Source organism: Saimiri boliviensis, chromosome 8 (assembly GCF_048565385.1).
Source record: "Saimiri boliviensis isolate mSaiBol1 chromosome 8, mSaiBol1.pri, whole genome shotgun sequence".
In the NCBI taxonomy this organism is placed as follows: domain Eukaryota; kingdom Metazoa; phylum Chordata; class Mammalia; order Primates; family Cebidae; genus Saimiri; species Saimiri boliviensis.
In genome coordinates this window covers 69,984,469-70,010,021 of record NC_133456.1, presented here as the reverse complement: position 1 = coordinate 70,010,021, position 25,553 = coordinate 69,984,469, and the positions used below count along the sequence as shown (strand labels likewise).

The 25,553-nt window shown below is 40.3% G+C and overlaps 1 protein-coding gene across 5 annotated transcripts in view; it reads right to left on the bottom strand.

The window, feature by feature from the left end:
* Positions 1–25,553, bottom strand: part of LOC141585400 (uncharacterized) — a 304,583-nt gene that overhangs the window by 82,865 nt on the left and 196,165 nt on the right. For 4 of the 5 annotated variants that reach the window (XR_012518840.1, XM_074404590.1, XM_074404591.1 and 1 more), the window contains one exon: positions 2,780–25,553. This exon is cut by the window's right edge and continues 21,791 nt beyond it. The exons of the other annotated variant lie outside the window; for it this stretch is intronic. The gene's annotated coding sequence lies outside the window, so the exon portion shown is untranslated. Of the gene's footprint in view, positions 1–2,779 lie in introns of those variants that run through there. 5 annotated transcript variants of the gene reach the window in all.

The following is a 25,553-nucleotide window of genomic DNA, read 5'->3' as shown; positions in this document are numbered from 1 at the left end:
CTCAACGAAATAAGAGAGGACACAAACAGATGGAGAAACATTCCATGTTCATGGTTAGGAAGAATCAACATCGTTAAAATGGCCATACTGCCCAAAGTAATTTACAGATTCAATGCTATTCCCATCAAGTTACCAATGACCTTCTTCACAGAACTGGAAAAAAACACCTTAAACTTCATATGGAACCAAAAGAGAGCCCGCATAGCCAAGTCAATTCTAAGCAAAAGGAACAAAGCAGGAGGCATCACACTACCGGACTTCAAACTATACTACAAGGCTACAGTAATCAAAACAACGTGGTACTGGTACCAAAACAGAGCTATAGACCAATGGAACAGAACAGAGGCCTCAGAGGAAATACAACATACCCACAACCATCTGATCTTCGACAAACCTAACAAAAACAAGCAATGGGGAAAGGGTTCCCTGTTTAATAAATGGTGTTGGGATAACTTGCTAGCCATGTGCAGAAAGCAGAAACAGGACCCCTTCCTGACACCTTACACCAAAATTAACTCCAGATGGATTATAGACTTAAACATCAGACCTAACACCATAAAAACCCTAGAAGAAAATCTAGGCAAAACCATTCAGGATATAGGCGTAGGCAAGGACTTCATGACCAAAACGCCAAAAGCAATGGCAACGAAAGCCAAAATAGACAAATGGGACCTAATCAAACTCCACAGCTTCTGCACGGCAAAAGAAACAGTCAGTAGAGTGAATCGGCAACAACAGAATGGGAAAAAATTTTTGCAGTCTACCCATCTGACAAGGGGCTGATATCCAGAATTTACAAAGAACTAAAACAGATCTACAAGAAAAAAACAAACAAGCCCATTCAAAAATGGACAAAGGATATGAACAGATACTTTACAAAAGAAGACATACAGGAGGCCAACAAACATATGACAAAATGCTCATCATCACTGGTCATTAGAGAAATGCAAATCAAAACCACATTGAGATACCATCTCACACCAGTTAGAATGGCGATCATTAAAAAATCTGGAAACAACAGATGCTGGAGAGGATGTGGAGAAATAGGAACACTATTACACTGTTGGTGGGAATGTAAATTAACTCAACCATTGTGGAAGACAGTGTGGCGATTCCTCAAGGACCTAAAAATAGAAATCCAATTTGACCCAGCAATCCCATTACTGGGTATATATCCAAAGGATTATAAATCATTCTACTATAAGGACACGTGCACAGGAATGTTCATTGCGGCACTGTTTACAATAGCAAAGACCTGGAACCAACCCAAATGCCCAAAGATGATAGACTGGATAGGGAAAATGTGGTACATATACACCATGGAATATTATGCAGCCATCAAAAACAATGACTTCACGTCCTTTGTAGGGACATGGATGAACCTGGAAACCATCATTCTCAGCAAACTGACACAAGAGCAGAAAATCAAACACCGCATATCCTCACTCATAGGCGGGTTTTGAACAATGAGAACACATGGACACAGGGAGGGGAGCACTACACACTGGGGTCTGTTAGGGGGAAATGGGGGAGGGATGGGGGGCGGGGAGGTGGGAAGAGATAGCATGGGGAGAAATGACAGATACAGGTGAGGGGACGGAAGGCAGCAAACCACACTGCCATGTGTGTACCTATGCAACAATCTTGCATGTTCTTCACATGTACCCCAAAACCTAAAATGCAATTTAAAAAAAATTACATCTGCAGTGACCCTATTTCCAAACTGAGGTACTGGAGATTAGGAATTCAACCATCGCTTTTAAAAGGGAACATAATTCAACCCATAACAAGTCCCTTCTAATCTTTCTCCACTTCACACTGAAGTGCTTTTGCTAAAATTCCAACCTAATCCTGTCACTCTTTTGCTTTTCAAGGACAGGCCACAGCTTTCAGGATAAAAGCTAAATTTAGGGAGTATGGGAATAATGGGTTTCCTTAACCATTCCGTTGTGATATTCTGTATCAGCACTCCAGCTTTATTTCTAGCTTCTTGTCTCTATCTTTGCTCAGCTCTTGAACTTTAAAGTTTCAGACACACAATAAACGTGATTTGCTCTCTTCTACCTCCGGACCCTTGCTGGGACTCAGTCTACCCTGAATGCCCTGAATGCTGCATCGTTTTCCCTCATCTCACGTTTGAGTCTCAACCCACAAAGGAGGAGGGGATCCCTTTCTTTCTTTTTCAGGAGTTTTTATAGAAAACATTCCTGGTTCCTCCATCTTGTGCTATCTGCAATTGCTTGTAAAGGATGGATTTTCAACATGGTTTATTCTGAGCCATATTATATTAAAGAAGAAAAAAAATCAAAGGTGTAAAAGTCATGACTATCATAGACCCTAAGGTCTATAAGACCTAACTTTGGGGTAGCTATCAAGGTTGTAAATGCAACATTGATCAGAACATATTTTCCTTGTGGTTTGGGTTGCTGGGCTCAGGTATCACGTGTGTACCTGTCCCTTTTTTAAATTTTCCCCATCTGGGTATGGACAGCGTGATTGTGCCTGGACAGCGTGATTGTGCCTTTTTTTTTTTTTTTTTTTTTTTTTTTTTTTTTTTTTTGAGACAGAGTCTCACTCTCTTGCACAGGCTGGAGTGCAATGACACCATCTCAGTTCACTGTAACCTCCACCTCCCAGGTTTATGTGATTCTCCTGCCTCAGCCTCCTGAGTAGCTGGGATTACAGGTTACCACCACCACACCCAGCTAAGTTTTGTATTTTTGGTAGAGATGGGGTTTCACTATGTTGATCAGGCTGGCCTTGAACTCCTGAGCTTGTGACACACTTACCTCAGCCTCCCAAAGTGTTGGGATGACAGGCGTGAGCCACCCGCCTGGCTGACTGTGCTTCTTAGGTCTCTACATGAAAAACAACAGTGTAGGGCAGCCTTTTATCTCTTCACCAGATACTGACAAGTCAATCAGGATTTTTGTGAGCCTGGCTCTTCCCATTTGATGGGAAGGAAACCCAAGTTCAGTCTCAAACCTAACTCAGCTTTTAGGACAAAATTTACTTGAAACATTGTGTTTGGAAAGTTATAGGGCCTCTGCCTCTAACAATGAAGTTCATTTCTGGTGTGACTATGGATCTTCATGTACATACTCCACTGATGAGCACCTCAGAAGACAGAAAAGGTGAGGGGTGCACCAAATTTCCCAATACTCTCCTAGTTATTAGTAGACTCTGTATTTATTTGAATTCATATGGTGAATAAGTATTCCTTGGGTAGATATGTGGTGCCTGTCTCCACAGATACAGGATCTCTGCACTAACAACTTGGTTAATGGACTGTGAACTACTTTGGTCACTATACTGTGAACCACATGAAGGCAAACATGGCATCTTAATTGTCTTTATAGATGCAGCACCTGCCACAGAACCTTTGGCAAGGCACTGGAGTCATGTGTAAAAAACTCACTTCACCATGGAAAAATGGACCATTCGGCTCAAGAAGAAAAAGTGAACCATCTGAATTCTAATACGTACTATAGCAACCAATGGAAAAGAAAAGCATGGCAGAAAATGCTTATGAAATGCTCATATTCTCTACATAGAATAAACATACAGTTATGGTGTGAGATTTAACTAGATGTTAATAAAGAAGTTCCCCCAAATGTTTATAAAGGTAAAATACTCAAGTTCTCAAAGCACTTTGAGTCACAATTTTAGGCAAAATTGCTTAGACAAAGTAATATTTTATCTTTTTAATATAAGTGTAAAACTTTTTGGCAGCCATAGGAAACATTGATTATAAACCTTGTTGAGATAAACCTGAAAAGGCAGGGTGTTATTTCTTGACCACATTCATTTAGCATTGCCAAACACACATATTTTACTATATTAGTGCCTTTACCATCCTTTCTGCTACTTAACATCATCTAGCAAATAAGTAAATAACTCATGCTTTCTGTTCTATATGTCCCAGGTTTTCAGGAAGGTATTTTATCATAAAGTTGGAAAACTCCCACCAAGTGAATTGCTGTGTTGCAATTCCATTTGGCAAAACATTAAGTACGGCCTGTTAAACTCATTCATTTAATTCATAGCATTTAACCTGAAACATGTTGGTAATTCTACGGGTACCCATGGATCCACTCCAGGATGACTGCTTGGGTCAAGTGCCCATCCCTGAAAAAAATCACTGTATCTAAAGTAGGCATCCCCAAACTACGGCCCGCGGGCCGCATGCAGCCCCCTGAGGCCATTTATCCAGCCCCCCGCCGCACTTCAGGAAGGGGCACCTCTTTCATTGGTGGTCAGTGAGAGGAGCACAGTATGTGACGGCCCTCCAACGGTCTGAGGGACAGTGAACTGGCCCCCTGTGTAAAAAGTGTGGGGACGCCTGATCCAGAGCAATAGGTTTTTGAATGACAGCCCTATTGGAAGGTCCACAGTGAGACAGATGGGCAAACAGAACATTTCCATGAAGGAAAGACAGTGGAGCACAGTGGAAGAAACAAAGACTGGAGAGTCAGGGGTTCCATAACCATCTGTAAGGACCTCCATCCCTTCTCCATAAAATTAAGGTGAGTCCAGCTCCAGTACTCTTTGATCCTACATGAAACAATTAACTTTAAAAGGATCTGCTAACCTAGATAATTTTCTTCTTTCTTAATGAAGAGAGTCAGTAATGTTTGGCTGGAATAGAATGTTTGTGTGACTCCCAAATACAGACTTCAATGCCCTGAGATAAAGCAATACAGGAGACAAATTAGAAAGAGAATTTCCTCAAAGTCAGAATAGGTGAGCCTTTAGCATCCCTTACATAACAGTACCAAGAATCTGCTAACTTTCTGCTCATAATGCCTAGATGGATTTTGCTTCTTATTCAAAACCCACTGAAACTCCTGCCAGATGGAATTCAGGCCTTCAGCTCCTTACAGTCTTGACTGTGCCTCTGCAGCTTCATCTCCTCCAATGAATCCAAAGTACAGCCACATAATTTCTATGAATCACCTTGTCTTTTCACACCGTTATAACATTAGTAACAATAATAATATTTATTAAGCACCTACTATGTGCCAGGCACTGCTCAGGTGCTGAAGATACCGCTGTTAACAAGACAAATCCTGCCCTCATGGAACTTGCATTTTAGGGGAGGAAACTGGCCATGATTATGTAACCAAACAAAGAATGCGCTGTGGTGAAAGGCAGCTTTAAAAATAGTGGCCAGGTGGCAACACTGAAGCTGTTACAGGAATGACCCGGATGAAGAGGAGGAGCCCCTTGAGAAGGTCCGTGCTTATAGCACAGGGCCAGACAAATGAGATGCATGATTTTTTTTTTTTTTTTTTTTTTTTAGGCTAGTCAAGTGAAGCAGTGGGAGTGGAGAAGGAACAAAGAAATCTGTAACTGGTTGTGATGAGATGCATAATTTTTAATTCTCCCTACAATGCTGCACAATGTGGATGACTTTCCCCGTTGTATTCCGTGAGGATAAGGAGTTTGCTCAGATTGCATGGTACAGGAGTCACTGGTCTATAACTCAAATTCAAGCCTGCCCAATTCTTCAGAACCCCCATTGGACTTTATGCCTTTCCTTTCCACTGACGTGCTCTTCCCCATGCCTCTGACAGACTCTCCCTATCATTCCAGAGGCTCAACCTTTGCAAAACTTCTCCTGGCCAACTGCACCCTGCAATCTCCCATTCCTTCCCCAGCGAAGGTGTAGATCATGGTCTTTGCCTCTTTCCCACAGCTCTCTATGTAGGATGTCTCTTACAAATGATTAACACATTGGTTGTAATTTTCCATTTACATATCAGACTTCTCTCCTTGACTGGTAGCTCCTTCAGGCCAGGACCCACTTCCTAGTAATAAAAATATACCCAGATTTGCCCAAGGCCTGGACCACTGAAAACACTCAAGAAGTGTTTGTCAAACAAATGCTGTTTGGCTATAGAATGAAATCAACATGATATAGCTGTTGAAGGCATAGCCCTGATGAAAGGCACTGCCACTGGAAATGAAGAAACAATAAAGACCATGAGTCTCTGCCCCCACTCCCTGCCGTACCCCAGCAAAATGATGTTTCTCTAGAAAAAAGCAGTGACATTAAGACTAGAGATCTCTATACAAGGGTTGCTGCTACTGCAACACGAAAGTGGTTGTTTTTTTTTTTCCAAATAAAAACTATTTTTAAGCATTCAACCATTTTAAAGTTTTCTAAAACTGGCATTTCCAAAAGGTTCAACGGGAATGACATTTTCCTCTTGTGTACTCAAGTGGAGAAAAATTCCCTTCCTTGAACGCTTCATTCTTACATATTTCCTGCTGATAGAAGATCCATTGTTTACGGATGTATTTAATTAGCAAGAACTTTATTTTTCAGTGGGATCTCACTCATAAGAAAACAGTGAGAAATAGTGTAGGAAATGTTTATTTTAAAGAATGGGTGTTGAAGTGCACAGCATAGAGCATGTTGTGAAACAGGCAGGGCATCACTGTCGCCTCCCACTCAAAACCATTTTAACTATCATCTCTGTATTTGGGTAGCTCAGCTAATTAACAACCTGGTGTTACTGTGAAGATGAGATTGGCATGTTATTTGAAGTGGTTTTTAACAGTCTTTAAGCACTAACCACTCAATTTATTAACAGTTTGCTCTACTAAGGTGAAGAAAATTACGTAATTATTGAGTTTGAAAGTGAGAGGAAATATATATGTACATTTTATTTATCATCTAAAGATACCAAAATTAAAATGGTATTTTAAAATATGGTAAAATTCCTGTAAATTCATATGAATAGTTGAATGCCAATGGATTTTATGGGTCTGTAATCATCTTCCTTATACCCTTCTGTCAATTTTCTTTTTTAGCTTGATGTGATTTAACACATAGGACAGGAGACTTAGAAAAATTGGAAGGAGAATAAGCAGTGGTTAAAAATGTGAAGCTTAGAAGCAAAGTGACTAGGTTCAAATCCTGGTTCTACCACTTACCACAAGTTCAAAGACCTTAGGCCACACTTAATTCTGTGCCTCTGTTTCCTCATCTGTAAAATAGGACTCAATAATAATATGGCTCATCTGCAGGGTTGATGTGAGAATTAATGATTTAACACACGCATAGCACCAGAACACTTAACAAATGCTAGTTGTCATTAATTGGTCTAGCTCTTCCTGTAATATCCCACTTTCTCATGGTAATAGTTTCACAGTATGATTTTTATACTGTTCCAAGTATGAAGGGTCCTTTTTCAACTCTCAAAATTCATCAGATCACCACATGACAGCGATCATATAGATTTTATCCATTAATTGAAAATGTGCAAAATTACAAAAAGCTACTCTGAATTTCCTCATGATTTTAAATAAATGTGTATTTTTTCCCATTAGCAAATGGCATACATATGAAAAGTAGCAGAATACCACTGTGAAGACAGCATGTGCAGGCCCCAGGGATTCTCAGCCACACGTTGGAATCTACTTAGCATCCTTAGGCCTATCCTATTAGAAGGCTAATGCAGAATGAAGTTGGAATAGATACTGAACCATACCACCAGATTTCTTAGCCATCACCTAAAGATTTTTCTATTAAAAAAAAAAAATCAACGTATTTTTCTCTTGTTTATTTCTCTCTCTCTTTGAATGTCAGATCATTTGGCTTTGAGAACAAACTGGACCAAGAGTCAGAAAGCCGCTGTATACAGATATTTGAAGAATTAAATGAGATAATATTTTGAGAAGCCCAGCATGTGGCCTGGAACCTAACAGTGCCCCTGTAAATTCTACTTGAATCACAACTTTTCACCTTACCCAAGTTCCAGACTTGATTCTACTCAAAACAAACAGGACAGCTTTGAGGAAATGATGGCTGTCACAGGTGACACAGACAACGAAGATGTCTCTTTGCCCCAGATCCATCCCCACATACCCCTTGCTCTTGGGATCTCAGTCCTGCTAAATGGCCTCTGGTCATCTTGGCCAGTGGGAGGCAGTGAAAGTGATTCACGAGCAGACAGAAAACAGGCCAGGGAACAGGCTGTCTCTCTGCTCCGGTGTATCCTGGGCAGTAACCATGTGTCCTCTGTGGTTCTGCTCCTACCAGGCGGTCCTGTCTCCTGGGCTTCCAAACACTAGCTCTACCCTTTGTCCCTCCAGCTTCAGGGGTATGAGCCGCTTCCTACTAGCTTCCTACTATTGCTGATTTCTGGGTTTCCTTCCTGTTCCTTGTTTGGTCTTTAGACTCTTCCGGTACCTTTGGAACAATTTCTCTGTATTAAATTATCTCTGTTGAATGGCCTGCTATGGACTGTGTTTTCCTGACTCTAGCCTTTCCCAGTTATCTGACGGGTCTTAAGCTCTCTGATCCTATCATCGGTTACACATGGGTAGTTTCAGGACCCTACCTGCCATTTTATCCATCTCCTACCTAACCCGATGTCCCCTGTCCATAGGTGAGGTTTCCTTCTAATACTCTATGTGCATCTCTACCATTCCATTTAAAATGCTACATCATACTGATCCACTTGTGCGTCTACAGACCAACTAGACTCTGAGCTCTTTGACGTAGAACTGTTTTTCCTCCCTGTTGTGAGCCTAATACAAGAATGGTACATAATAGAGCCTCTATGCAAGAGTGATGAATAAATGCATAAATGGAGTCAGTGTTCTGCATGCTCTGAGGTATGCATTCTCTTTTGCCTGTTCTTGATCGAAGATCATCATCAGGGAAAACCACAGCTCAAACAGATCTTCCCCAGCAGCCTGCTACCAAACCCCAAATTCTAACACAAGAGTGCGTTGAGGCATTATTTCTCCATGAGCCCACTTTTAAAGGCTAATTTCCCTAGAAAAGGTTAAGTTATTATCCTCCAGCTGCACCTCAGCCATGCTTAGTTTTATAGACTGTTTCCTATAGACACAGGTCTCTGGGAAGGAGTGGGTGGGGGAAAGTGCATAGCAAGGGGTTCACCTATACTGTGAGGTAAAGGAGTCCCCTGACTCACCCACATCATGTCATCATTCCTCATTCTGAGGAGGCCTCAATTTCAAGTCTGCTGCAGTGTGTGTTTCTTAGCCAGTAAATGCATGTGGAAAGAGGAGTGTGACGGGGAAGGCCCAGGAGCGGGGATGGTGTTTGAAAGTTCAGAACCCAGACAAAACTGGCTGAGGATTGAGGGCTGAGATGAAATGTGACAAGTGGCAGGGGATGGGACAGGTTGAGGAGAACACCCAACAGGGGTGGCCCTGGGTGCCCTTTAGCAGAAAAGGATTAGATGGTCTGAGTGGGGAAGACAGTTAATCATGGAAGCTCTCAATTTGACATCTGCCCTCTGCTCCCTTCTGAAAAGGTGATTTAATTGATTACACTTTGACTTTACAGGAGAAAATGTCACCATTATATTCTCAGATTTGTATTCCTGAAGCCTTTGGGACACAGTAACTTGTATGTTGACTCATTCACTCATTTAATAAACTGCGACTGAACCCTAACTTTACTTTGGGTGTTGTGCTTAGAGCCAGTGGAAATCTCTCACATTAAGACTTACTTTTTGTTTTCACAGACAGGGTGAGGAAATGAGCACTCAAGGAAGAGGGAAGGGGTTCTTTCTTGTCTTCCTTCTCAGTCCAATCATTATTTTATAACATGAGACTGTTGCATAGCTTAAGCTCATCCCCAACAGTGGGAAAGAATATTTGTCCTGGAATGCCCAGCCCTTAGCATAGCACCTGGAATTTAACTGGTATTTAATACATTTTGGGCCAATGATGGATGGAAGGATGAATGATGGATGGGTCTGCTTCAGCACAGGGCTCTCCAAATGGTTACCCGTATGTTTCCAATACCAATCTTTCCTAATTTCTTCTTTAGGAAAATAATTTATGCTTAAAGCCAGTTCTGGGGAAGTCAAAAGCTGCTTTAAGTTTCTTGTGGGTTTGTTTTGTTTTGTTTTGTTCTCTGTATGAAGGAAGATAAATGGCTGAAGGAAATAAACGGATACATGGGACATCGTCTCAGGCATTTTCCTCAGAGGAGTCCTGTTTACCGAGATTCACATTAAAATCTTGCAGCAAGTATCTCTACAAACTCCGTACTGCGTTTTCTTCCTTACCGGCATCCCCTCTACTCATTTTAACACCATGTAAACATGTTGCTGATCTAACCTCGGCTGGCTACCTACAACTCACAAATACTACTTTCAGCTTCATAAATATGCTCATCTAGTTTCTGTTTCAAGTCATTCTAAAGAGCAAAGGTCTTTGTGATCCTGGAAATGCTATTCCTCGCCCCGCCCCGTGTGTGTGTGTGTGTGTGTGTGTGTGTGTGTGGTGTGTGTGTGTGTGTAAACGTATACATATGTTTGTAAATTACCATAAATATTTGCCTGGCTACACAGATCACTGCCTGGCGATCTGGGAAAACTTGTTCTCTTTTTAAGTGAAAACTGTGCATCTATCCTTTTGGGGGCTTGTGTCTATTTTTTCCCAAGATGCAGTGACACCAAGCTGAGAACTGGCATTAACCAGAGGAAGGGGCTGGAGAAGCAGAACTGAGACTGGAGCAGCCCAGGGAGGTTCAGAAAGGTCGCTGGAGCTGAGGATGATGACAGGAGGGTCAAAGCAGCAGCATCCCAGAAGCCATGTAGGAAAAAACCTGAAGCAGGCAAGTGACGGGACTTGACTTACTTCTTTACAACATTATTTTGTGTGCTGTGTGGAAAAGTAATTGGAGATACACAATGCAGAAGAAAGAGACATATGTAACTTAGGGCAAAGCTGAAAGAAATTTAAATTCAGTATTACCATTAAATTTCAGCCATTATTAATCCACTTTAATTTCATTTTTCCATTTTATTTTGAAGTTAAAGCCTTAAACACTTCACACCTTGGGTTTCAGCATCAAATAACCACAGGTGCAGGTCAACATCTTTTTGTTGTGTTTACCCAAGTGTTTCAAGGCTTCAGAAAAGCTTTAACATCTGTAGCCTTTAAAAACCTCCTAATACCAGAGAGCAAGCATGTTTGTTACCTTAACTCTTCTATTGAGCTTGAGCTCATTGTATCTACTTATGTTTCAAAGGGTAACTACTCTTACAGAGTTATTGTTTCATGCTTTTTGTTCTCCAGCACACAGGCTGTAGCTATACTATCCCAGCTCCTGACCACCACCCTGCAAGACCCAGATGGTAGGAATCCCCCACCCTGCCCAGCATACAACCTCCTCTGGTCCAAATGGCCTCCATGTCAGCTTACCCCTTAATAACTCTTCAGTGGCTGCAAGAGCCTCCTGATTTATCTAGGATGCTCTAGGAGAGACAGATGGATAACTGTTGTATTCAAATATTGCTAGAAACATCATTTTGGACTGAAATCACTTTCTGCGGTGGCTTCCCCTTTGTCAAGTAAGAGTGCCATGTTCTACTGTTGTGAATCACAGGAGACTTCAAATGTCTTTTTTCTTTTGATGTCAATCTACGGTAGTTTTTTAGTATAAAGAAAAAGCATATTTTAAAAAGATACAAAATAACATGGATTAAGTTAAGGATATTTAGAAAGCAAGAATACATTGTTACTTACTATTTCTGTTACTGACATGATTTCTCTCTAAATACTTTCTATATTTTCCCAGTATTCTTCAAGGAGCACATGTCACCTTTGACACAATAAGTCATAACTCATACATATGATTTAACTTGTTAGCTTTGTGGGTGTGTGTGCGCGTACATGCGTACATGCATGCTTGAACATAACTTTATTCCTACCAGAAGCATTAACTCCCAACCCTGATGTGGGAGTACTGGGTCCAGGGAGCACCTACCGGCAGCAAGCCCCACCCTCCAGTGCCTGAGACCCAGGAGAAGAGAGGCCATGAGGCTTTCAAAGGAAATAACATGGGAAGACATGTTCCTGAAAAGGTAGTAAACTGGTCGTGATAGGTGAGACAAGCATGCCAATTAAGTGAGAATGAATGAACTGATAGGAAAATGAGAAAGTAAAATGCAAATATCCAGTAATTCCTTAACACAGACTCCTAGTTTTAAGACAGATTCTTAGTTTCCTTTATAATGTTAAAGATGAATTTGTCAGAGTCCCTGTCCTCCTTTCAAAAACAAAATGAAACAAGCAAAAAACTGGATTTCCAATACGTAGAGAGCTCTGTGAACATAAAATGAGCCATGCCTGTGGCGCTCAGAATTTGCTTACTACCTAACAAACACCACTGATACACTGCTGCTGTTATTTTTCCATTAGTCACCATTTTGTAGATGAGAAAACTGAGGTTCAGGAAAGTGACAGAGTAAAGATTTTAACCCAAAACTCTCTGACGTTAAATCCACAGTAAACTCTTCACTTCATTGCATTACAGTCCAAATGCCTTTCCAGAAAGCCTCAAATGGAAATGTTCTAACATGTTGCAAACTGAACTATGAGTAGTAGTCCTTTGAGGTTCTTTCACTATATTGACTACACCTTCTTAAAATGCAACAGGCTGTGAGGTTTACAATGCTCAAAGTTTCTGGTTATTCTCTTTTCCCAGAAGAGTCTTTGATTTTGTTAAGAATCTTACCTTAAATGTGTAGATATATGGTTTTGCTTAATAAGTGAAATCAGGGAAACATCATTAGGAATTGCAGGCATTATTCTGAACACAGCCGGTACTGTACAAGGCTATAGCTGAAACACCTTGAACAAGATGAGGCTGGTTCTAACCTAAACCACACATAACACAGGAAAAGTGCCTTGGTTTCTTTTGTATAACCTCCAAAGGATAGCTGTTTTCCTAAATAATGTATCATTTTTGCTGTGGGAGTATACAGGTTAAGAAAAAAGGCTTTTGGATTTGGAAAGACGCAAATCTGGCCCCTTCTCTGTGCTTCCCGGCTGCAGCATCCCATCCAAGTTATTCTCTTTGAATCTGTTCCTGTGTCAATATAAAAGGAATGATAGTACCTACATCACAGGAAAGGGGAGCAAGGAGAAAATGAACTGAGAGAAACATGCACAAAGTACTTAGCATAATCCAGATATAGAGCTGGGGCTTGGTAAACGCTGACATTATTAAAAGGAAAACATGTTTTCGGATTCTAAAAAACAACCCTATTTTAGGCGACGTGTTCTGGGGAAAGAAGTGAGTCAGGAGATGTGGATCCTATTTTGGGATTCAGAACTGTAGTCACAGGAACCAGCAATTTCCCTGAGAGTTTGTGAGTTGATTATAAAATGGAGAAATTAGTATTTTTGCTTACCTGCTTGGATGCATAAATAAAACTTTCTTCTCCTAAGAATTAAGGGGACAAAACTTTTTTTTTTCTCAATTATATGGACCTTTTGTATTGGGCATGAAATGAGAAGGGTATTTTAAACCACTTTCTCTTGTATACATTTTTTTAAAAATCTATCTGCACATCTCAAATTGTCAGCAGCCAAGTCAAGTCTATATATGTAGACAGAACAGTTCCTTAGGCGTTCTGAACACTATGCCAAGATGCTTATGGCTACCAGAAAACAGGAAAACTTTGAAATCAGCAAAATAATTCCTGGAAAATTCTCCTGCTAGTACCTTATCATTCTTCTTCCCTATCTCTGTGCTATATATACTAAAAAGAAGGAGGTGAGAGAAATAATGGATTCTCTGGATTTCCTTGAGATAATATGTTCAGAAATGGTTTCTCTGGGAACTAATGAAACGTTCTTTGCAGGCTGAATAACGTGAATTCAATTCTAACCCAACTATTGAAGTATAATTTCAGGGTAGCCAGTAATGTTATTACTGTTCTTCCTTCCCTTTCACATACCCATCCCAGACTAATGATAAGTGTAATTGCTGAATACTTTTAAAGTTTTTCCTTCCTGATAAAACTTTAGAGTTTTTTTTAAACAAAGTTTATATAGAAACCATAAAAATGAGAAATTTCTAATTAAGACTATTAAAAGAAATCCACCAGAGACTTCAGAATTAAAATATGTCTTAATTATCTAGATAGACTTTTCAAGATTCCTGGATTCTTTTCTATAAATGACAAAAGTTCTACCCCCAAACTGGATGGAACATCACAGTGCACATTACTGCTTCTGTTCATCCAACTGAGTAGTGTTACCGTATTGTGAATGCATCAATAGGAACAGAAAATTATGCTAGGAGACTAATATTAACAACAGTGACAACACCAGAAACAAAATCATAATTGAGAAGTCTGAATATAAATCTTTTTCTCAAGGAACCATTGGCCACAAGCTGTGGGAACCATGTATTTGTCATTTTATATTTGCCTACAGTGACACCTGCTGGAAAACACTGTTGCAGCTTTAAAGTAAAAATAAATTTAAAATATAAAATAAAAGCCAAGCTTTGAAAATACCAGCCACATATTACTATTATTTTCGCCTCAAAACGCATTGCCTAAACTTCAATTTAATTTCTGATTCTTCTTTTGAATTTTCTTCTCTCTGAAAACTGAGAAACTAAGATTCAATTTCATTTGATGAAATAATTATTTAGCTGGTATGAGAGAACTGGAGTTAACTCATAGACGATGCAAACCATTTCTAAATGGAAGCATTTATAAACAGTTTGGTGGCATTATTTTGCTTCCTTCTGAAATGTTGCTTTCAAATTTGCATATCAACTGCAGTGTGATGATAAGTATTTTTTAAAATCTTACTTAAGAATAAATATCAAGATATTTCATACTGGGGAAGTATTTAATAGCCAGCACTTTCCTAAGCAGCATTAATGCACAGAGCCACTTTGTGTTTGAGGTTTTCACGGTACACTTCAGCATGCACTGGATGCCAGCTACACTATGCATTAAGCAACCGATGTGGACCTTATGCAAATTGCCTTTGATTTCAGCAGAGACTTTGCATACTAAGAGTTCCCATCTCCCAGTGACACACAGAAGGATTTATGTACCTAAGTCCCATTACCATTAATAACACTCACCCACAAAATTCGAGCCCATTGAGAAGGTGCAAACATTTACGTGGAAGTAAGTCTTTCACAAAGTTGATTTTACCCCAAGATTTGGTATTTCACTTTTCATCTACAAGGGTATGTTGATATCATCATATCCTTGAGCTCTGTCACTTCAGTGTTTTTCAGTCATTTCACTGTAGCTCGTGTGCTGCTGGTGACAATTTTTCCCACGTAATTTTTTTCCCTAAATGTAAAAGCTGTCCTCAATGTCACAGTTTCTTTAAAAAGCAAATGCATAGAGTTTCTTTCTAGTTCATTTGTAGCTATGCCTCCATTTCTCTAAAAAACTCCTTCTAACATTAGGTAGAGACTTGATGTTTCAAAACAAAGTGACTCATGTCTTTATACCTCCTACATAGCTGGTTTTCCATCTTTTACCATTTCACCAGATCTGTTCTTACGGGGGGAAGCTGTCTTTTCTTAAATGTCAAAATTCTTAAGAAAATAAAGGTTTTCTATCTTAAACTAACCTCCATATTAATCCATTTTCTCATTCCTCCAGCTCTAAAGACGATGTCTTTGTAGAGCAGTAAAGCTGCCAATGATTTGTGGAGATGATATTCCACCTGCCCTTTTTGTCTGTGAGGGAAGGTTGGCCAGCGGAGGTGGACTAAGGTCAGGTACATGAGAAGCACTTCCTGAATTAACAAAGTGAGTCCAGTTCCACGACTTTGGGACCTGAGCAAAATCAGTAACTTCTTTTTCATCTCTGTCCATCGCATCCTGAAGCGGTACTATGGTTTGAATGTTTGTGTTCCCCCAAAATTCCTATGTTGAACTCTAATCTCCAGTGTGAAGGTATGAGGTGGTAGGGCCTTTTATTAAGGTGATTAGGTCATGAGGGCAAAGCCCTCACAAATGGGATTAGTGCCATTATAAAATAAGCTAGAGGAAACTTGTTTGACTCTTCCACTATGTCAGGACACAGAAAGAAAGCACCAACCATGAACCAGGAAATAGGCCCTGACCTGATACTGAATCTCCTGGCAACTTGATCTTGCTCTCTCACCCAGGTCTGAGGGCAGTGGCACAATCTCAGCTCACTGCAACCACTGCTTCCTGGGTTCAAGCGACCCGCCCACCTCAGCCTCCTGAGTGGCTGAAATTACAGGTGTGCACCACGTGACTGACTATTGATCTTGGACTTCTAAGCGTCCAAAACTGAGAAATAAATTTCTTTGTTTATAAGCCACCCACTTTATGGTACTTTATTACAGCAGAATGAATAAACTAAGACAAGTGGCTACAACAAACTTTAAAAAGAGATGGTTATATATATATATATATATATATATATATATATATGTATATATATATGTATGTGTATATATATATGTATGTATATATATTTGAGGATGTATATAGAGATATATAGAGAAAACTCTTGAGGGTATAAGTGTTGCACTTGCTATACAGTTGTATGTTTATGTTTGTTTTTATTTTATATGTATTTGCTTTTATAAATTGTAGGTTAAATACCAATAACACATCAATTTGATATTAAATTTATCAGCACATTAAAAACACTCAAATCATTAGAAAGCTACATTAATGAAAGTATTCCATTTTTATTCATGTTTTAAAGAGTTAATCCTCAAATGGCATCTGCACAAATTGGAGGGGGGTGGTTTCTGGATCTTTAAGAACATTTTAATCTTGGGTTCTCATTGTTATGACAGTTCAAATTAAAATCACGTAAGTGTATTCTGAATGACACTTTAGAACTGAGAACTATCATGTCATTTCAGTGACTATGTTTTTTTCAAGTAATTCTACTTCCAATGGTATAGTCCCACTAAAAAAAAAGAAGTATGCTTAATGTGTGGATGATGAATTTTCATCACATGAAGGACAAGTTATACAATGGTGTACTACATCAAGCTTTTCCAGTATTTTCAGTAGAGAAAAGCAGTAGAAAATTTAAGTCATTTCACAATGGCATGGATATCTGTCAGCCTTATCTGTCTTGCAGGCCTTTCTTTTGGGATTTTTAGTAGGGCTGAAAATAAAGAGAGCTATCTTTCTTCCCATTAAGTTGGGCATATGACCTAGGCTGGCTACTGAGAAGATTCTGTGATTGGTTCAAAGGAGGACACATGCTCCAACCAAGCCAATCAGTGTCCTTTTTGGTAGGGGCTTTGGATTTGGGAGGGAACCAGGGGCGCTTATATTTCTGGGATGACCTTGATCTGTAAAGATGATATTGGCTTGGAACTACCTACGGGCCATCTTTGCTATTAGTTGGATAAAGAGAGAGAGAAAGTCCATCTGAGAATAAAGCTATCATGAACAAAACCAGGGGCAGAAGTAGAGAATTCAAATGAAATAATTGTAACCTCTGAGTACATTCATTTCTTAAATTATGGTTTCACCTTCCCAATTATGTGTTTGTGATCCAAAATCGTACAAAACGATGTTGTTGTTCTTTCCTTGCTGAGCGAGTTTTTCTGTCCCTGTAACTCAAAGGCTCTTAACCAACACACCAGGCACATAATACTGTGCATACGCGCCCAGAATGTTAAACAGTGTTACAAGAATCAATACCGTATTCACATTCTTTTTTTTTTTTTTTTTTTTTTGAGACAGAGTCTCGCTCTATCGCCAGGCTGGAGTGCAGTGGTCCGATCTCGGCTCCCTGCAACTTCGGTTTTCCGGTTTCAAGCAATTCTCCTGCCTCAGCCTCCCGAGTAGCTGGGATTACAGGCACATGCCACCACACTCGGCTAATTATTTTATTTTTAGTAGAGACAGGGTTTCGCCATGTTGACCAGGATGGTCTTGATCTCTCGACCTTGTGATCTGCCCACCTCAGCCTCCCAAAGTGCTGGGATTACAGGCGTGAGCCACCACGCCCGGCCATATTCACATTCTTAAGTGGCCATTTCATTTAGAAAAATAACATCATTTATTAAATTAATGTTGTTAATACCAACTGTATTGGCTTTCTAGTTTATTTATATTTAATATGTATATTTGCTTTAGTTGTATACTTTCATAAAAACTACAAGCATAAAGAACTTATATATAATTTTATGTTTTCTCATATGAAAGTAATATAATAGTTAAAAATCACTTAAGTCAACACTGGGAGTCCACAATAGTTGTTGCCATTTAAGAGAGGTCTGTTCTAAAATCAGAAGCTTGAGAACATTCTCTATGGCAAGTGCAGGAAAGAAATAATCAATACTGATGAAAATGCGAAATGGTACAGTTCCACATGGAGGGAATTTTCCTGTACCTTTGCCCTTTGGCATCTATCCCAACCTACTTTTTGGAATATACCCCAAAGATAAACAAGAAAAATATGAAGTGATTGTGCACGAAGACATTTACTGCTGCACTGTTTATAACAGTGAAAGATCGGAAAGAACTCAAATGTCCATGAACGGGAAACGGCTGAATAAACAATGGTATGGGCACAGTGGAGAGCTATGCAACTGTAAAAAGGAATGAGCAAGATCTCTGCACGCTAATAAGGAGTGATCTCCAAGATGTATTGTCAAGTTGAAAACAACAACAGGCCAGGCACAGCAGCTCAAGCCTGTAATCCCAAGTTTGGGAGGCCAAGGCGGGCAGATCATCTGAGGTCGAGAGTTCAAGACCAGCCTGGCCAACATGGTGAAAACCCATCTCTACTAAAAATATAAAAATTAGCTGGTCATGGTGGCACATGCCTGTAATCCCATCTGCTCAGGAGGGTGAGACAGAATTGCTTAAACCTGGGAGGTGGATGTTGCAGTAAGCCGAGATCATGAAATTACACTAGAGCCTGGGCACAAGAGCAAAACTCTGTCTCAAAAAAACAAAAACAAAAACAAAACAAACAAAAAATAAGGTATAGCAGGTTTTTTTGAAAGAAAGGTGAAGAGGAATATTAATGTAAATATATAATTCTGCTTAGATTTTTCAAGAAGAAATAAAGAATAAATCAAAACAAATACAAACTTGTTATATATGAGAAAAAAAATTTGGAAGGGGCAGGGATGAACACTTTGAGTTAATGTAGTTTTGAATTTTATATAAACAAATGGTTTATAATTTGGAACCACATAAACGACCATCTTTTGCCTAATTATAAAAAGTCAAAAAAGAAAAGCATCTCTTAACAATTAAAATGAATGGAAATAATAAAAAGGGGTCTGTGCATTACTCAAATTAGAAAAACACTCTTTACGCATTGTCTTCTTAATGTAAACTAAGTTAATATCTAAGCAATTGTAGTGAATGTCCATAGGCAAATTCTTCCCCAGTGTTGTGTATGGTATCACTTTCAATTTTCTTAAGCAAATTTGTTTCTCTATTTCTAAATCCATCGTTAGATTTCTACAACTGTTTCATCTCCTATATTTGTTATATTTACCTGATTATCTTCAGAATAAAAGAATGGGTTTTGAAATCAGAAACACCTTGGTTTAAGCCCTAGATCCATCCTCATTAGCCATAAAACCCCAGGAAATAGAATTAACCTCTCTGAGCTTTAGTTTTCCGTCTTAGTTCATTTTTGTGCTGCTATAACAGAATACCTGAGACAGAGTAATCTATAAAGAACAGAGGCTGGGAAGTCCAAGATCAAGGAGCACACATCTGCAGGGGACTTTGTGCTGCATCACCCATGGAAAAGGTGGGAGAGTGAGAGGAAGGGAGGTGAACTCATCCTTTGTATCAGGAGCTCACTCCCTCTATAACTAACCCACTCCAGTGACAGTGGCATTACGCCATTCACGAGGACAGAGCCCTCAGGACCTGATCACCTGCTGTAAGTTCCACCTCTCCACACTTGCACTGAAGATTAAGTTCCTAACACATTACCTTTGGGAGACACATTCAAAGCATAGCATTTTCCCATCTGTAAAATGGAAAGAGTGTGGCCCGTGTCCCCTCTATCCTAAAAACCTAATACCTCCATATCCCCATATCACATTCCTTTGCCATTAGATTCCTGTAAATTGCAGCAAAATTTACCTGTATCAAGTGTTACTCTCTGAACCCTTTCCAGAACATGACTTCGAATTTCTTCTAATAGCACTGAAAATTCTCTCTTTTTCTCTAACTGCTCTTAATTCTTAACACATTGTTGTGTAGTAAGGACTCTCTGGTCCCAGGAAGAAAACCTACTCAGCTCACCATACTGTCTGTTAGGTCTCTAGAAACTGATGCTTTGTAAGGAAATTTATTTCCTTTCTTTGATCAACAGACTGCTCTCTAAAGTAGTTGAAATTAAAGTAGTTGCAGCTAATGCAGCTTTATGATTTTACAGAAGTCTGAATTTAAGCCCAAATGCATTATTTGATATATGTGTGCAACTATTTTTTAGCTACAAATTTTAAAGGGATTGAAAGTTGCTTTCAACTGGACAGTCCAGCCACTGACTAACTGGTCACTTAGATAAGGGTCAGGGTTACATTTAAGGGTCTTAGAAGAGATGCCGCCAAGGGCCAACTCTACAAACCAGCCTTCAAGAGAACCATGGCCAGTCTATACCACTGCCCATCTACCCACTGATTGGCTAATGGATGTGCTGTCCCTCCTCTCACTGGACAAGAAAGGGCTCCTTTCCTCAAGAATCTTTCAAATGTTGAAACAATTCCAGCCATCTTCTTCCCTTCTGGTGGGCATAAAACTTATCTGGAGTGGTAAGAAACTGGAACCAATTAAGCTTCTTTAATTAGAGATCCTTCCTTTATCCTGGAGATACGAGACTTGGCAGCATGTTTCTACACACTGTGGTAGACTGTGTCCTTTCATAAATACTCATTTAAAGAGCCAAGACTCTGTAAATGAAAATTACCATTTCATTTCTGGAATTAGAAGAGAATTCACATCAGACAAACACAATCTTTGACTTGGCATTTGTCTGCTTCTCCGATCTGCTGCTGCTTCTCTTCCTGGGCCTTTCCTGTCCTTGCCATACAGAATCATCTCGTTCCACTTTGCAGAGCAATGTCAAAAGATTTCTGTTTGTTCAGTCTATTCCTACTCCCCACTAGAGAGCAGATTTCATTGTTTGTAAGAACCTGGAACTTGGTTTCTTCACAGTTCCCCTGAGCATTGAGACCAAGTTCTGACCCTAAGTCATTCCATAAATACTGGTGACTGTCTGAGTTCTGTTTCTTTGCTCTAGTTTTCCATTGAATAAATATAAAAGGAAGCGATGTCCAGAAACATTGAAGAACAGAGTAAGAGAATATATTGGGAGCCAGGTCTGAGAGTTCACACCTGTAATCCCAGCACTTTTGGAGGCCGAATTAGGTGAATCTCTGGAGCCCAGGAGTTCGAGGCCAGCCTGGGCAAGATGCCAAAGCTCCATCTCTACAAAAATTAGCCCAGTGTGGTGGCTCACGCCTGTAGTCCTAGCTACTCGGGAGACTGAAGTTGGAGTATCAGTTGAGCCCGAGAGGCAGAGGCTGCAGTGAGCTCAGGTCATGCCACTCATGCACTCCAGCCTGGGTGACAGAGCGAGAGACTGTCTCAACAAAGAAAAAACATATCCAGACAAAAGCTCTGAGACACTGATATAAATCTGTATCTCTACCACTTCTTTATTTTGAATGTTTAATGTCAAACTGAGAACTTTAATTTTTTCCTCATATTTGTTTAATCGCAATTATTCAGGAATGACTCAGTTCATTGTGGTTTTCAGATTTTTAAAAGTTGGATATATATGTTCTATGTATTCTAACCTCTGTTTAATAAGTAGCAAATCCTAAATGAAATAATGAACAGAGAAGAATATGGCCACTCTCCTAATTATACTTTCTGTGATCCCACTGAACATGCCTAAATATGAAGGGTCTAAAACCACATAGCCCCAGGAATGAACATTTTTCAGAAGGTAAGTACTACCAGATATATTAGCGTTTGTGTGAACTGTCTTTTTTATTTTCTTTTCAAATTATCCAAATATCTTAAATTAATACTGTGAATAATGGAATGTAGAAATGAACCTTTGAATTCACAAATGTCATAAATCAAGTCATTACAGGTTTCTTCATCTTCAAAATGAGAATACTAATGATAACCATTCTGAAATGTTTCTTGCAATGAATAGCTAATTGGAATACCACAACTGTAAAGTACTTGTGATACAAAGTCCAACAAAAAATACTCTAATAATTATTATAACTATTCAGCATTTGCAGAATTGAAGGATTTTCTTCTTGGATTTTTTTTTTAGAGACAGAGTCTTGCTCTGTTAGCCAGGCTGGAGTATAGTGGTGCAATCTCAGCTCACTGCAACCTCCACCTCCCAAGTTCAAGCCATTCTGTGCCTCAGCGTCCAGAGTAGCTGGGATGACAGGTGTGTGCCACCATGTCTGGCTAATTCTTGTATTTTTTAGTAGAGATGGGGTTTCACCATGATGGCTAGGCTGGTCCTGAACTCCTGACCTCAAGTGATCCACCCACCTTGGCCTCCCAAAGTGCTGGGATTATAGGCATGAGCCACTATACGTGGCCCTGGGATTCTTAATTAGGACAGTATTATGGAATTATTCAATCATGTGCTTGCTGTTTACTGATCTACTGATGGGTCATACCAGGAGGTCCCAGATCTGCCCCCCATATGTGGTTGGCCTGGTTCCATCTCAGCCACTGACAGTCAAAGAAGCGTGCGATTCTAGCATAGGAAAACAAACAAACAAAAAACAGATGCCTCTACCTTTTAGGCCCCATTCCAATATAGAATATTAAATAGAAGAGCTGGGAAATGATACTACCACTTTACTCAACAAGTTAAATCCTTAGTATAATGCACACATCCAGTCTGGATTATAAGGAAAATATTTGAGGCTTTCTATTCTTTTATAAAATTCCATAATATGTTTGGAGCATGTAGCATCACTGCACAGGTATTTGGGAGAAAATGAAGAATGATGCAGGTCCCAAATAAAGAACCTTCTCTCTTGCTCCTGCTTCAACCATGTGAGATGCCTGCTCCCACTTCAATTTCTGCTGTAATTGTAACTTCCTAAGGACTCCTCAGAAGCCAAGCACATGCCTGTAAAGCCTGCAGAACCATGAGCCAATTAAACCTCTTTTCTTTATAAATTACCAAATCTTACGTGCTTTGTGAGCTATGGCAAGGTTTCTCTTCAAACAGCCTGCTCAACCTTTTATTCTTTAATTTCCAGTTGCCACAACCCTCTCTCTTTCTTCTCCTGTTCTTCTTTCTGACTTTACTACATGCCCAGGCATGCCACAGCACCTGTGGCCTTATCAGCACCAACTCAAATTCCTTTATTTGAGGAAAGACTAGATCTCTAGTTCACCGGAGACGACCCCTTCCTCCTCTCCCCTCTCTCCCATCACATGTCCACCTTATCTAAGAAAGTTTAAATGTTTAGCCAATTGGGTCTAGTTTAAATTGTGCGGTCTGACCCTAGCCAATGGGGAAAGGACACAGGGGCAGGAATCGAACTGAAATAAAAACTTCTACTCTCCTTTGTTCTGTGTGCTCTTGTGGCAACCAGCCATACAGGAGGCTCCCTCCTGCGCAGGAGTAAATTTGCTTTGCTGAGAAATCCTTTGTCTAAGTGCTCATTTTTCCTTACAACTCTGAGCCTTATTTCTAACATTTCTTTATAGCAATACAAGAACAGACTAGTACAGAAAATTGGTACTTAGTGCACTGTTACAAAGACACCTGATGATACAGATGCATCGTTGGAACTGGGGAACAGGCAGGGGTTGGAAGAGTTTGGGGGGTTCAGAAGAAGATAAGAAGAAGAGAGAAAGTTTGGAATATTATAGAGACTGGTTAAATGGTTGTGATCAAAACGCTTATGGTGATATGGACAGTGAAGGACAGGCCACCAAGGTCTCTGAAGGAAATGAGGAACTCACTGGGAGCAAAGGTCACGTGTGTTATGCCTTAGCAGAGAGCTTGGCTGCATTCTGTTCATGCTCCAGGGATCTGTGGATGTTTGAACTTGAGAGGGATGACCTAGGGTATCTGGTGGAAGAAACTCCTCATTATAAAGTGTTCAAGAAGTGTCATAGGCATGGCTGCTTCTAACAGCCTATGCTCAGATGCAGGAGCAAAGAAATGGCTTAAAGTTGGAAGTTATATTGAAAAGGGAAGCAGAGCATAAAAGTATGGAAAATTTGCAGCCTGCCATGTGGCAGTGAAAGAAGGAATTTTCGGGGGAGGAATTCAAACAGGCTGTGGAGTAATCACTTGCTAGAGAAATCTGCATACTAAAAGTGAGGCAAGTGCTAATACCAAAGATGATGGGGAAAGGCCCAGGTTTCCGAGATCTCAGAGGCAGACCGTCCCATCACAGGCCAGAGGTCTAAGACAGAATGGTTTTGTGAGCCATACCCAGGGCCCTGTAGCCCTGCACAGCCTCGGGACACTGCCCACCACATTCCAAGCCATTCCCACTCCAGCCTCAGCTCACAGGGCTCAACACACAACTGGGGCCAGTCTCTGGGGAGCATAAGCCATCATAAGCCTTGGCAGCTTCCACAAGGTATTATGCCTGTAGGTAGGTGCACAGAGTGTAACAGTGGTTGGGCTCAGCAATTTCCACCTCAATTTCAGAGAATGTATGAGAAAACCTGGGTGTTTGGGCAGAAGCCTGCTGCAGGGGCAGAGGTCCCACAGAGAACCTCACCAAGGGCATGTAGAGGGGAAATACGGGGTTGGAGACCCTAAATGGAGTCTCTACTGGAGCACTGCCTAGTGGAACTGTGAGAAGGGCCCCCTGTCCTCCAGAATCCATAATGGTAGATCCACAAGCAGCTTGTATCCTGCACCCGGAAAAGGCCCAGACACTCGACAATCTATGAGAGCCCCCACAGGGGCTGTACCCTGCAAAGCTGCCGTGGCAGAGCTGCTGAAGGCCTTAGGAGTCCACCCCTTGCAGCAGTGAGCCCTGAATCTGGGACTTGGGGTCCAACAAGATTATTTTGAAGCTTTAAGGTTTAATGATTGCATTTTGAACTTGCATGGGACCTGTAGCCCCTTTCTTTTGGCCAATTTCTCCCTTCGTGGATGGAAATGTTTACCCAATGCCTGCATCGCCATTGTGTCCTAGAAGCAAATAATTTGCTTTTTCATTTTACAGTCTCATAGGTGGAAGAGACTTGCCTTGTCTTCAATGACACTTTGGACTTTGGATTTTTGAGTTAAGACTGGAACAAGTTAAGACTTTAGGGAACAACTGGGAAGGCATGATTTTATTTTGCAATGTGAGAAGGACACAAGATTTGGGGACACAGGGGTGGAATGATATAGTTTGAATACATGTCTTCACCAAATCTTACGTTGAATTGTAATCACTAATGTTGGAGGCGGGGCCTGACAGGAGGCATTCTGGTCATGGGGGTGGATCCCTCATGGCTTGGTTCTGTCCGCATGACAGTGAGTAAGCTCTCAGGAGACATGTCATTTTTGGTTTTGGTTTTGGTTTTAGTATGTGGCACCTCCCCTGACTTTCTCTTGCTCCTGTTCCCACCATGTGAGACACCTGCTTCTCCTTCATCTTCTGCCATGATTGCAAGATTCCTGAGGCCTTCCCAGAAGCCAAGCAGATGCCAGCACCATACTTCCTATAAGCCTGCAGAACTGTGAGCAAATTTAGCCTTTTAAAAAAAAAAAAGCAATAAAAAAAGTAAACTTTGTTAATTA